The following is a 13,481-nucleotide window of genomic DNA, read 5'->3' as shown; positions in this document are numbered from 1 at the left end:
AGAAGTCCAGGCAGGTCAGCTGGGTTCTCAGCATAGAGTTTTTTGGGTTTTTTTTTTTTCTCTTTTTTTTGAGATGGAGTCTTGCTCTGTCATCCAGGCTGGAGTGCAGTGGCACGATGTTGGCTCACTGTAACCTCCACCTCCCGAGTTCAAGCAATTCTCCTGCCTCAGCCTCCTGAGTAGCTGGGAATACAGGTGCCTGCCACCACATCCGGCTAATTTTTTTGTATTTTTAGTAGAGACGGGGTTTCACCATGTTGGCCAGGCTGGTCTCAAACCCCTGATCTCAAGAGATCTGCCTGCCTCGGCCTCCCAAAGTGCTGAGATTACAGGCATGAGTCACCATGCCCAGCCTTCAGCTTACATTTTAATAAGGCCAAAATAAAGGTGTTGGCCAGGCTGGGCTCTTATCTGGAGACTCTGGAAGAAAAATCTGCTTCCAAACTTACTCATGCTATGGGCTGAACTCAGTTCCTTACAGTTGTAGGACCAAGGCCCCCATTTTCTTGCTTGCTGTGAGCTGGGGACCACTCTCAACTTTTAGAAGCTACTTCATTTCTTGACATGTTCCCTCCTCCATCCTCAAAGACAACAATGATGTTTAGACCTCGTCCTGTACTTCTGATGACTCTGACTTCTGCCTCCAACTGGAGAAACTGTTCTGTTTTTTAAATTGACATACAATATTTGTACATAGATATGGGGTACACATGGTATTTGGATGCATATAATGTGTGATGATCAAATAGTGTATTTAGGATATGCATCACCTTGAGCCTTCAGCATTTCTTTGTGTGGGTAATATTTCAAATCTAGTTATTTCAAAATACACACTGTGTTGTGAATTGAAGTCTCTCTACCGTGCTATTGAACACTGGAATGTGTTCCTTCTATTGAACTGTATGTTTACACCCCTAAATGAACCTATCTGCATCTCCCCTGGCCCCACAATATCTTTCCCAGCCTCTGGCAACTGTCACTCTACTCTCCACCTCCATGAGATCCACATTTTAGCTTCTACACATGAGTGAGAACATGCAATATTTGTCTGTCTGTGCCTGGCTTATTTTACAGAACATAATGACCTCCAGTTCCATCCATGTTGCTGCAAATGGCAGGATTTCATTGTTTTATGGCTGTGTATTTCACTGTGTATGTATACAACATTTTCTTGATCCATTCATCCACTGATGGATACTTAGGTTGTTCTCATATCTTTGCTGAGACAAACGGTGCTGCAATGAGCATGCGAGTGCAGGTATCCCTTTGATATACTGATTTCCTTTCATTTGGATAAATACCCAGTAGTGGGATTGCTGGGTCATATGATGGTTCTGTGTTTAGTTTTTTGAGAAACATCCACACTGTTTTCCATAATGACTGTATCAATGTACATCCTGACCAACAGTGTATAAATGTTTCCCTCTCTCAGTGTCCTCACCAGCATTTGTTATTTTTTGCCTTTCTGCTAATAGCCATTCTAACTGGGGTGAGATGATATCTCATTGTGGTTTTGATTCGCATTTCCCTGATGTTGAACATTTTTTTCGTATACCTGTGGGCCATTTGTGTGTGTTCTTTTGAGAAATGTCCGTTCAGATCTTTTGTGCACTTTTTAATGAGATGATTTCTTTTTTGGCTGTTGAGTTGTTTGAGTCCCTTGTTGCATGAATAGTTTGTAAATATTTTCTCCCATTCTGTAGGTGGTCTCTTCACTCTGCTGGTTGTTTCCTTAGGGGTGAAGAAGCTAAAAATGTGCTGTTTTTAAAGAGCTCACCGGATCACATCAGGCCTGCTTGACAAGGTCCCTTCACAGCAGTACCTAGGTTAGTGTCTGCTTGAATAACTAGCAGATGGGAATTGAGGACATCTTTAGGATTCTTTCCACCACAATGAGCTGACATCAAGTGTCTGGCAGAGGCACTGACACACAGAAGGGGCTCAGCTCCAGGAGGCCAGTGGAGTTGTCTTGGAACTCAGTGGGCTCATGTAAGTCGTGAAAGTGCCCTTGGGCACGGTTCAGGGTATGAGATCATTGGAAGCTGGAAAGCCACAGATCTCAATCATTTCCTACCTGGATAAGGCTGCCTTCTTGTGACCATGAGGAAAAGGCCAAGAACTTCATAGAAATGAAGACCCTGACATCACCCAGGGCCTGGACCTGTACCAGCATCACTGGGAAATCACTGGGGGCAGGGAGATGTAAGCAGTGGTGTGAGGTCCTTTAAAAGGATCGCTGTGGCTGCTGGGCAAAGGCTGGATTTTAGGGGGCAAGAGTAGAACCTGAGAGACCAAGTATGTAGTTATGGCTCTAGTCTTGGTCACTTTCACCAGAGTGGGTAGCCGGGGAGGTGAGGGAAGTGGTGGACCACAGATACACTGCTTAGGAAGAGCGGTGCAGTTTGCTGATGAATTGGATGCGGAGTGTGCAGGAAAGAGAGGAACCAAGGCAGACTTGGGGAAGCCTGTGGGAGGTGAGGCTGGGTGGGGGGTAGAGGGTGGCCTGGAAGACTTGGAGGTTCTGATTAGAACACTTCTAGTTGAAGACATCTAAGGAAAATAAGAGCAAACTAGTCAAGCAGACTGACTTGAGTGCAGGTGAGGAGCCTGAGAGGAGCTCAGACCACAGACTAAGATTTTTTATGGATCACCTTTTCTGAGACTCACCTGGGCAAAGTGTTTAAAATGGACAATCTAAAGAGAGTGAGGGGCTGCAAGTTTGTAACAAGTGCTACAGATGACTTCTTCCTCCCTCCCCAAGTCTGAAAGCCTTGGCTCCAATTCAGTCCTAGTCCTTAAGGCCCAGAGAACACCATGATTTGTCCAGCATCATGTAGAGGCCTCCCTCTGTGGCCCGTGGATGGCTCCTCCGCCATACCTGGCTGCCTCCCCTGGGTGCCTGTTCCCCATCCCACTGCCACGTCATTTGACTTTTCTTAGAAGGGTTAAATGTTGCCTTGCTAACAAATCAGAAGCTTGCCTCTAACCTATAGGAAAGTAGAGAGGGAGAGTTCTGGAATCTTTATGCCATGCCTGAGAGACAGCATCCCAGGAATCATGAGCCTGGCATCAGCTGTGCTGTGACATTCTCCAGTTGTGTTGACACACTCTTTCCCTCCCCAGAAGACAGGTGCTCTGTGGAGGAGCAATTAAGAGTGGAAATAGCTCAAAAGTCCAGGTTGCTTAGATAGATGGTGTTCATAGCAGCTCTGGTACTAAAATGCTTGGCAAAGGAGTCCAGATGAGCACTCACTTATGGAGTGAAGAAAGCTCAATTAGTCTGTAAACCCAGTCCCTGTCATTGAGGTAATGTGGACTGGTGAGAAGAGCCCACACCTGGAAGGCGGGACACCTGGTTCTAGTCCTGGCTCCACCACTTACTAGTTGTGTGGCTTCAGGCAAGCTACCTGCCCTGTCTGAGGCATGCTTGTCCAGCTTTGAAGCAAAGACAATTATACCTACCTCACTAGGTTAGGATTAGGCGAGGTAGTATGTATAAAAACAATTAGCAAAGTGCCAGAAAGTGTGGTAGTATGTATTTTGGCAGGTGCCTGGAAATATTTATTTCCTTCCTTCTCTCCTTCCCATCTTGGACAATGGTTGAGGCAACTACACTGACGGTCTCAGGGTCTCCCCAGAATCAGACTCCCCCAAAACAGTGCCATGTAACCTGTCTCAGTGGATATCCAGGTGTATTGGGAGGACAGGCACCTTGCTTTGTGCTTAGGCCACCCCACCCCTTAGATGCGAGGATGCAGTTGAACTGACCAATGGCAGAGCCTCTGTCCTTGAACCTGGGTGACCCAAAGCTGACTCAAGACTCAAGTGGATGACGGACACACAGCCTAGGGAGAGAGACTCATGCAACCTGACTCACCCCCAACAGCACCCAAGACACATGATCTGAGGAGTTTGAGGCCCACACATGAAGCCTGGCCTTCATTATTCCCCAGGCAAGTTGGTTCTCTGTGTGGGCCAGGTTGGTTCCTGCCTCTGTGCCTTTGCACCGTGAGGATCTTCTCCTAGGACCCCATTGCTACCTTTATTCAGCTAGAGGGCTCTTAGAAGTCCTCCCAGCTCAGCCAGGATGTTGTCTTCTCATCTCTCATCTAAAGATCAGGCCAGCATCCAATCTCTGGGTCCCAGGTGGTGTTCTGAGCTGTCTGTCTTCTCACTATCTGGTTTTAAAGTTATCTGGTTTATGTAACTGGTCTGTGGGCTCCTCCAGGACAGAGACTGGCTCTGACTTGGCTCCACCCTCCATGCCTGGACCAGAGTATGGCACAAAATTGCTGGTTTGGAAAAGTTTGCAGACCTGAACCCAGCTGAACTTGGCCTGCTGAGGGTGATGTGGATGAAGACAGGGCTCTGGGAAGTCACCACCCTAGTGCTTTAGAAACCAAGTTTATTCTTTGATGATTATAAAATTATAGACAATTTGCAAAGTTCAGAAAAGTATAAGTAAATGAAGATTGAGCAATATTCTCTCCACCTAGAGACAGTTCCTGTTAGTATCTGGTTTGTTTACTTTCGGAGTTAATTTTTAAGGCATTGCTCTCTTTTGTATTCTTTGTCAGAGTTGTAATCAAGTTCCTACACAGCTCTTCAGACTCTTTCTCCCCGGTTGACATTGTATCATACGCATTTCTCTCAAGTTACTCTTTGTAAATATCTTCTTTAAACAGTTGCATAATCTTCCACTAAGTGGATTTGCCATAGTTTACTTAATCTCTGTTATAGAAATTAAGGTTGTTTCCACATTGCCAGTGTTATAAATAACAGTGTGATGACACACGTAGTAGCTAGTTGGCCGCATATTTGGAGATGCTGGGCCTGTTACGTGCAACACGAGAGCTGCTATGCCGAGCCTCAGCCAAGCATAAACAACTTCAGATTTATGATGTTTGGCTCACACAGTGTTGATCTACTTTTTAAAAAATGGAAAAGTCTGGAGAATTCACATACAAATTGGATGTTACACCTTATGTTGAAGAATCAGAAGAAACCCGAGTAGTTGGGTTTACAGGCCTATACCACCAAGCCCGGCTAATTTTTGTATTTTTAGTAGAGACAGATGACCCTAGGCCCACAGTCCTACATGTCACCAGCTGCTGAAGCCCTTTAGATGGGCCATGAGCTCTCCCTTTTGCCCCAGTCCCCACCACTCTCTATTGTCTCCTTCACACGGAGGCCATGTGGCTAACAATTTACCATCGCACCTATGCTGAATTTTCTTTTTCTTGAAGACAAATGTGAGACATTTCTCCTACCTGTACTTTTTTTCAAAAATAGAAAATGGACACTGAGAGAGCTTTAGGTTTTATAAAACATGGGCGAGAATATTTTTCCTGGTGGAATGGAAGAATATTCCTCATACTTAATATGCAAATCAAGTGTGTCTTTGCAGAAAAAACACCATCAAAACGGACATTTTGTAAACATTTGAAACAAACGTGATAGGTTCCTGTGCACTGGCCTGCTTTACTCGTTAGGCTTCTCTGTGAGGCTCCTGTCCACATTTCCATGCACAATTTCTTCTGTAGGGTGTTGTACCAGCCAGGAGGCTTTTTTTTTGCAGCCTATAAAAGACATCTGATTAAAAAGGGGCTAAACTGGGCGCGGTGGCTCACGCCTGTAATCCTGGCACTTTGGGAGGCCGATGTGGGTGGATCACGAGGTCAGGAGTTTGAGACCAGCCTGGCCAAGATGGTGAAACCCCCGTCTCTACTAAAAATACAAAAATTAGCCTGGTATGGTGGCAGGAACCTTTAATCCCAGCTACTTGAGAGGCTGAGGCAGGAGAATCGCTTGAACCCGGGATCCAGAGGCTGCAGTGAGCTGAGATCGAGCCACTGAACTCTAGTGTGGGTGACAGAGCAAGACTCTGTCTCAAAAAAAGGGGGGCTAAACCATAAGGAATTGCACCTCACATAGCTCACAGTGTAAAGGCAGGGGGGCCTTCGGGTACAGGACACTCTGTGGCTTGATGCTGGCATCAGGGAACATGTCTGTTCGGGTCTCTTGCTCTTCCATTCTCAGTACTGACGTCACCCTGAGGCTGGTCCATCTAGTGGCTGTGGGGTGGCAGCCAGTGACAACAAGGTCAATCTGCTTCCTTATTCACCTCCCGGGTTCAAGCGATCCTCTCACCTCAGCCTCCTGCGTAGTTGAGTTCACAGGCCTGTGCCACTACGCTAGCTAATTTTTGTATTTTAGTAGAGACAGGGTTTTGCCATGTTGGCCAGGCTGGTCTTGAACTCCAGGCCTCAAGTGATCCGCCTGCCTCAGTCTCCCAAAGGCCTTCTCCACACCCACAAGGAGAAGATGGAGAAACCTCTTTTCTAAGTCTTGTCAAGTTTTCCTTGAATCTGATTGGGCCAATTTAGGGGACGTGTGCACCCCTTGACCGATCATCGTCACCAGGGGAATGCCATGTGCCGATGGTCAAGTTCATCACCGGGGTGAAATGATGGGCTGCCAACCTCAGGGTCTACCAGATGCCTTCCAGAGCCCTCCTACCTCTGCTCATCCTCATCCTTGGCTGTGCTTTATGTTTGCAGAGACTCCAACTCCATTCTTCTTGAGTCAGATTCCACGTCAAAGCCCAGCAGCAACCAATTCTCCCCAAACTGGGCCACAAGCCTTTGTCTCTGTCACCTACGGCCCTCCTGCTCGACAGGCTGCTCCCATCTCAAAACCGAGCTTCATTTAACTCTTCGGTGTGGGACTTCAAATAGTTTTCTCAACAATGCCATATTTCAAAATGTAGTTTTTTAAAGCCTCCATGTGCCCCTAGGAGACTGGATGATTAGGGCAGCACTAATATTGTTTGTGGAGCTGTAAATATTTAAGTGAATGGCCTGACGCCTGTAATCCCAGCACTTTGGGAGGCTGAAGTGGGCAGATCATGAGGTCAGGAGTTTGAGACTAGTCTGGCTAACATAGTGAAACCCTATCTCTACTAAAAATACAACAAATTAGCCGAGTGTGGTGGTGTGCACCTGTAATCCCAGCTATTCGGGAGGCTGAGGCAGGAGAAATGCGTGAACCCAGGAGGTGGAGGTTGCAGTGAGCCAAGATCACGCCATTGCACTCCAGCCCAGGCCACAGTGCGAGACTCCGTCTCAAACAACACAAAACAAATATATATGTGTGTGTGTGTGTGTATATATATATATATATAAATAGTAAATAGGAATACTGTTATTTTTTTTTCCATCCAACTCCTGGTTTCTTCTTGGGATCCACTCTTTGTGCTAATACAACTCGTTTCTGCAGGAACCAACTATTACCTACCCAGGAAAGGGGTTGTGGTGTGCTGCAGGTGGCTGGCTCCCCTCATTCCCAGGTTTCAGGCCTGGCACAATTCATTAGCTGGGGTGGGGAGGTTTTCCAGCTAATAGACCTGCCACATAGTTCTGAGCTCTCTGAGCCGCATCCTGGGCCACTGCCCGCCGCAATCCAGGAAGTGTAAGTCCCAAAAGCGATCAGCCTTGCAAAGGATAGGATTCTGCAACTGCCTTTCGGAGGCTAATGTCATTATGCCTCTGCTATCATTGCCTCCAGACAGACAGCTGGTCTCCGGAGATCTCTCTGTATGCACATTAGGCCCACTGCCAGGGCTGCCTTCTCATCTACGTGGACTCCTCAAGAAAATGCTCTTTTACACTTAGCAGAAGGTGAAATCGGTGAAATCACAGAATTTTGAAACTGGGAAGGGTAACTTGGAAATCTGCAAGTCTGATTCTTAGAGTAACTACACTAGGGTCACCTGTGATGCTGGTCCAAAGGCTGGCTCTTGGGCCTCAACGCCACACTCCCTCCGAGGACAAAATTAGAGTCAATAACCTAGAAGCTCCAGCACCCATTTTTTCCCCAGCCACAGCCCTCCCACAGGCACAAGGTTTCTGATGTAGGGATGACAAAAATGAGCCTGAGAGATGGAACATACCTACCTGGGGACATGCAGGGAGTTTATGGCAATGCCATAAAAAGAGCCCAGGTCTCCACATTCCCATGCTAGTGCTCCAACTAGCCTAGGAACTGGGCTTTTCATATACTGGTTTGTACATCCTTGTCCTTCCACTGGAGGAGAGAGCTGGGCACAAGTGCTTTGTAGAATTGTGCAGGTGGCGCCCTGCCCAAGGGTGTCTAGCCAAGAATGAATTAAGCTAAAATCAAGCTCGCTTTCGATCCTCCAAGCCATGCTCTACAGCATGGGCCCATATGCCTGGGAGAAGCTATGCCTTCTTAATATTTATTTTCTTTACTTTTTCTGCTTAACCATTCAATTATTTTATTCTCTGTATAAATTTCCTTTCTCATTTTTATATTTATTTATATATGCAATTCTTTTTAAATTAAGGTAAAATTTTCATCCCACAAAATGCACAGATCCTAAATGTACAATCTGGTGGATCTTGACAAATATGTATATATAACCAACTTCCAATCTAGAGAATGCATACTTTCATTTCCACAAATTTCCCTCATGGCCGCTTTTAGTCAACCTTCACCTCTCAAAGGCAACCTTTTTCTTCCTTCCTTTCTTTCTTTCTTCCTTTCTTCGTTTCTTTCTTTTCTTTCTTTCTTCTTTCTTTCTTTCTCTCTTTCTTTCTCTCTCTCTCTTTTTCTTTCCTTCCTTCGTTCCTTCGTTCCTTCGTTCCTTCCTTCCTTCCTTCCTTCCTTCCTTTCTCTCTCTCTCTCTCATTCTTTCAGATGGAGTTTTGTTCTGTCACCGAGGCTAGAGTGCAGTGGTGTAATCTCCGCTCATTGCAGCCTCTGCCTCCTGGATTCAAGTGATTCTCTTGCCTTAGTCTCTGAGTAGCTGGGACTACAGGAGCTTGCCACCACACCCACACCCAGTTTTTTTTTTTTTTTTTTTTTTTTAGTAGAGATAGGGTTTTACCATGTTGGTATGTTGGTCAGTCTGGTCTTGAACTCCTGACCTCAGGTGATCCGCCTGCCTCAACCTCCCAAAGTGCTGGGATTACAGGTGTGAGGCACTGCACCCAGCTTCTCAAAAGCAACCACTTTCTGATTTATACTACCGTAGATTAGTTTGGCCTGTCCTCAAACTTCATGTAGAAGGAATCAGGCAATTGTGTGGCCTTTTGTGTGTGGCTTCTTTTGTTCAATATGTCTGTGAGAATTTTCCACAGTGTTGTGTATGTTGGCTGAGTAATATCCCACTGTAATAAAATACTACACTTATTTATCTAGTTGCCTGTCGATGTTCATTTGGGTTGTTTCTAGTTTGGGGATATTTTATATTTTATTTTATTTTGAGACAGGGTTTCGTTCTGCCACCCAGGCTGGAGTGCAGTGGCGCAAACTTGGCTCACTGCAACCTCTCCCTCCCAGGTCCAAGCGATCCTCCCACCTTGGCCTCTCAAGTAGCTGGGTTTACAGGCCTGTGCCACCACAACTGGCTAATTTTTGTATTTTTAGTAGAGACAGGGTTTCTCCATGTTGGCTGGTCTCAAACTCCAGGTCTCAAGTGATCTGCCCGCCTCGGCCTCCCAGAGTGGTGGGATTACAGGCATGAGCCACTGCACCCGGCCTTTGTTTGGGGATATTTTAAATAAAACTACTGAACACATTCTTATGCAGAAGTTTTGTGATATATGCTTTCATTTTTTTCCTGGGTAAATACCTAGGAGCAGAATTCCCAATTATAAGGTAAGCATATGCTGCACTTTATAAGAAGTTTTGTGTGCGAACATAGTAATAATTTATAGCGTGTGAATGTATACTGCTTAAGTATACAAGAGTCCTGGATGTTCCATGTTTGCCAACGTTTGGTTTTGTCAGACTTGTAAACTTTTAGCTCTTTGAGGACTGTGAATGGTATGTAATTGTGGTTTTAATTTGCACTTTCCTAATGACAAATAATGTTGAATACTTTGTCATATGCTCATCAGCCATTTGTATATCTTCTTTTGTGAAATGTCTTTGTTTAAATCTTTTGCTAAATTTTTGTGGTGTTGTCTTTTTGTTATTGAGATATAGAAGTTTTAAAATATATCCTGGGTTCTAGTGCTTCTTCAGGCTTTGGCTGGGTTATTCATTTTCCTTCCTTCCTTCCTTCCTTCCTTCCTTCCTTCCTTCCTTCCTTCCTTCCTTCCTTCCTTCCTTCCTTCCTTTCTTCTTTCGACAGAGTCTCGCTCTGTTACCTAGGCTGGAGTGCAGTGGCACAATCTCAGCTCACTGCAACCTCTCCTCCCGGGTTCAAATGGTTCTCCTGCCTCAGCCTCCTAAGTAGCTGGGATTACAGGTGCATGCCACCACACCTGGGTAATTTTTGTATTTTTAGTACAGATGGGTTTTCACCATGTTGGTCAGGCTGGTCTCGAACTCCTGACCTCATGATCCACCTGCCTTGGCCTCCCAAAATGCTGGGATTACAGGTGTGAGCCACCGTACCTGCCCAGTTATTCATTTTTAGACAGTGTATTTTGGTACACAGAGGCTTTGATTTTGATAAATTCTGATTTGTCAATCAAAAAAAAAAAGTTTATGCTTGTTGCTGTGTCTTGTGTAGAAAATTCATGCCTACCCTAAATCATGAGAATATTTTCCTCTTTTCTTTTAAAATTTTTATTTTAGCCTGTATGCTTACCATTTATCTTAATTAGCTTTGCTTATTGGTGTGAAGCACAGTTCTAGATTCATTTTGTCCCCCATATTGTTCCACAATTTGTTGAAAAGACTTTTATTTCCCCATTGGATTACATTGGCACCTTATCAAAAATCAAATAGCCATGTAAGTGTGGATTTGTTTATAGCTGTCTATTCTGCTTTATTGATCTATTTGTCAAGCCTTGTGTCGGTATCACATTCTCTTAATGAATGTAACTTTATAGTAAATCTTGAAGTCCAAAGTCAGATAGTGTAAGTCCTCCAACTTTGTTCTCTCTTCTTAAGATTGCTTTAGATATTCTAGGTTCTTGGTCTTTCAGTTCAATTTCAAAACTACATTGTCAAATTTATGCAAATAAAAAAGTCTGCTTGTAACTGATTTTATTGGGATTGCATCAGATCCATACATCACTTAAAAGAAAACTGATGTCTATAAAACTTGAGTCTTGACATTCATGAATAATAGTCTCGTTCTGTCTCTATTTATCTTCTCTCATTGTTTACAATGCTTTTTACCTTTCAGTGTATAGATCTTTCCCATTTTTTTAAAGAAACATTTATTTATAAATATTTGTGTTTTTGATATTGTGACAAGTAACATTACTTTTTAAATTTAAATTTCAAATTGTTTGCTGCTAATATATAAAAATTTGAGGCCGGGCCTGGTGGCTCACATTTGTAATCCTAGCACTTTGGGAGGCCAAGGCGGGCGGATCATCTGAGGTCAGGAGTTCAAGACCAGCCTGGCTAGCATGGTGAAACACCATCTCTACTAAAAATACAAAAATTAGCCGGGCGTGGTGATGCATGCCTATAATCCCAGCTAGTTGGGGGCTGAGGTGGGAGAATTGCCTGAACCCAGGACGGGGAGGTTTCAGTGAGCTGAGATCACGCCACTGCACTCCAGGCTGGGCAACAGAGCAAAACTCCATCTCAAGAAAAAAATAAAAATTGATAGATTTTTTTAAGGTGTATTTGCCTTGTATTTTGTGACCTTGCTGGATTCATTTTATAATTCTGGTAGTTGTTTTGTAGCTTAACATTTTCTATGTAAACAATGATGTCATCTGCAAAAACGCTTTATTTCTTTCTTTCCTACCTTTGTGTCTTTTGATTTTTACTTGCCTATTGTATGGTTACAACCTCCAATACAAGATTCGGTAGAAGAGATGATAGCATATATGTTGCCTTACTCCTGGTCTTTAGGTAAAAATATTAACTACTTCACCATTAAGTATGATTTGGCTGTAGCTTTTTTTTTTTTTTTTTTTGAGGCAGAGTTTTGCTCTTGTCACCTAGGCTATAACACAGTGGTGCCATCTCGGCTCACTGCAACCTTCGCCTCCCATGTTCAAGAGATTCTCCTGCCTCAGCCTCCCCAGTAGCTAGGATTACAGGCACCCGACACCATGCCCAGCTAATTTTTGTGTTTTTAGTAGAGATGAGGTGTCACCATGTTGGCCAGGCTGGTCTCAAACACCCGACCTCAGGTGATCTGCCCACCTCGGACTCGCAAAGTGCTGGGATTACAGGCGTGAACCACCTTGCCCATTTGGTCAGTCTAGTTAGGTGTTTATTATTTTTTTCTTGTGTCTTTTCACAGAATAAACTTCTGAATTTGTTATTTTTCTCTGTAGTGTTTCTATTTTATTATTTCTGCTGTTATCCTTATTACCTTCTTTCTTCTATTTCCTTTGATTTTACTTTGCTTTTCTTTTTCTAATTTCTTACTGTAGAAACTTAGACTATTAACTTTAGACCTTCCTTCTTTTCTAGTGTAAGTACTTAAAGCTATAAATTATCTCCAAGTGCTGTATTAACTTTATTACACAGATTTTTCCCTCTGTTTTAAATATTTTCCAATTTCCTTTGTGATTTCTTCTTTGACTCCTGGGTCATTTAGAAGTTTGTTGCTTAATGTGCAAATACTTGTTGAATTTCTAGATACAGTTTGATCATTGATTGTTAATTTATTTCCATTTACTTCTACTGTGCATGACTTAAATCTTCGTCCTGGGTTATTTAGAAGTTTGTTGCTTAATGTGCAAATCCTTGTTGAATTTCTAGATACAGTTTGATGATTGATTTTTAACTTATTTCCATTTACTTCTACTCTGCATGATTTAAATCTTCGTGAACTTATTGAGACCTAGCTTCTGACCCAGCATCAGGTGAACAGACATTGTCCACTGACAGACAGAGCCTTCAGCTGTTGAGCGTAGTGACTGATACCGTTAGCTCATCTACTTCTTACTCAACTTTGTTTCAAAGTTGTTAACATTGTTGTCAAGATGCTTCATCAATTGTGGAAAGAGGGATGTTAAAGCTTCTTTAGGCTACAGCCAGAGTTCTCTTCCTGAAACATACTTTGGATCATAATACCCTTCTCTTCAAAAACGTGCAAAGGCTGCCCATCGTCTGCAGGGCAAGGCCAAATTCCACAGCACGGCTTTCCAGGCCCTCTAGAATCCACTGCTGCCTGCTTCCCTGGCTTCACCTTCACCAAGCAGCGTGATCTAAGTGTCCATGAAGGCTCTCCTGCCAAAGGACACGTGGTGGACAGTGGGGAGGCCAGTGAGCAGGGCATTTTCTTTCAGCCTGCCCCCGAGCACGGCAAGCCACATTCTAGTGTCCCCAAGAATTTCATCTTTGCTGGCACTTTGAAAGTACCCCATTTTGAGCCTGTTATTTGGCAGCTTTCACGAGGCGAAAGCACTCTCCTGATGTGTCAGCCTCTGGTGTCCGGTAATGTTTCAAATAAAAATAGGCAGTGAAAGAGAAGCAATGTAACACCATCGAGACCATCACGTACAATATGGTACTCTCCAATTTCTCACTCT

The 13,481-nt window shown here is 43.9% G+C and overlaps 1 long non-coding RNA gene across 2 annotated transcripts in view; it reads left to right on the top strand.

The window, feature by feature from the left end:
• LOC144330390 (uncharacterized) overlaps nucleotides 1-13,481 on the top strand; it is a 69,445-nt gene that overhangs the window by 15,562 nt on the left and 40,402 nt on the right. The window contains exon 1 of one of the 2 annotated variants that reach the window (XR_013396518.1): nucleotides 1,567-1,826. The exons of the other annotated variant lie outside the window; for it this stretch is intronic. This is a non-coding gene — a long non-coding RNA (uncharacterized LOC144330390). Of the gene's footprint in view, nucleotides 1-1,566; nucleotides 1,827-13,481 lie in introns of those variants that run through there. 2 annotated transcript variants of the gene reach the window in all.

Source organism: Macaca mulatta, chromosome 7 (assembly GCF_049350105.2).
Source record: "Macaca mulatta isolate MMU2019108-1 chromosome 7, T2T-MMU8v2.0, whole genome shotgun sequence".
Classification (NCBI taxonomy): domain Eukaryota; kingdom Metazoa; phylum Chordata; class Mammalia; order Primates; family Cercopithecidae; genus Macaca; species Macaca mulatta.
This window is presented reverse-complemented; position numbering and strand designations above follow the sequence as displayed.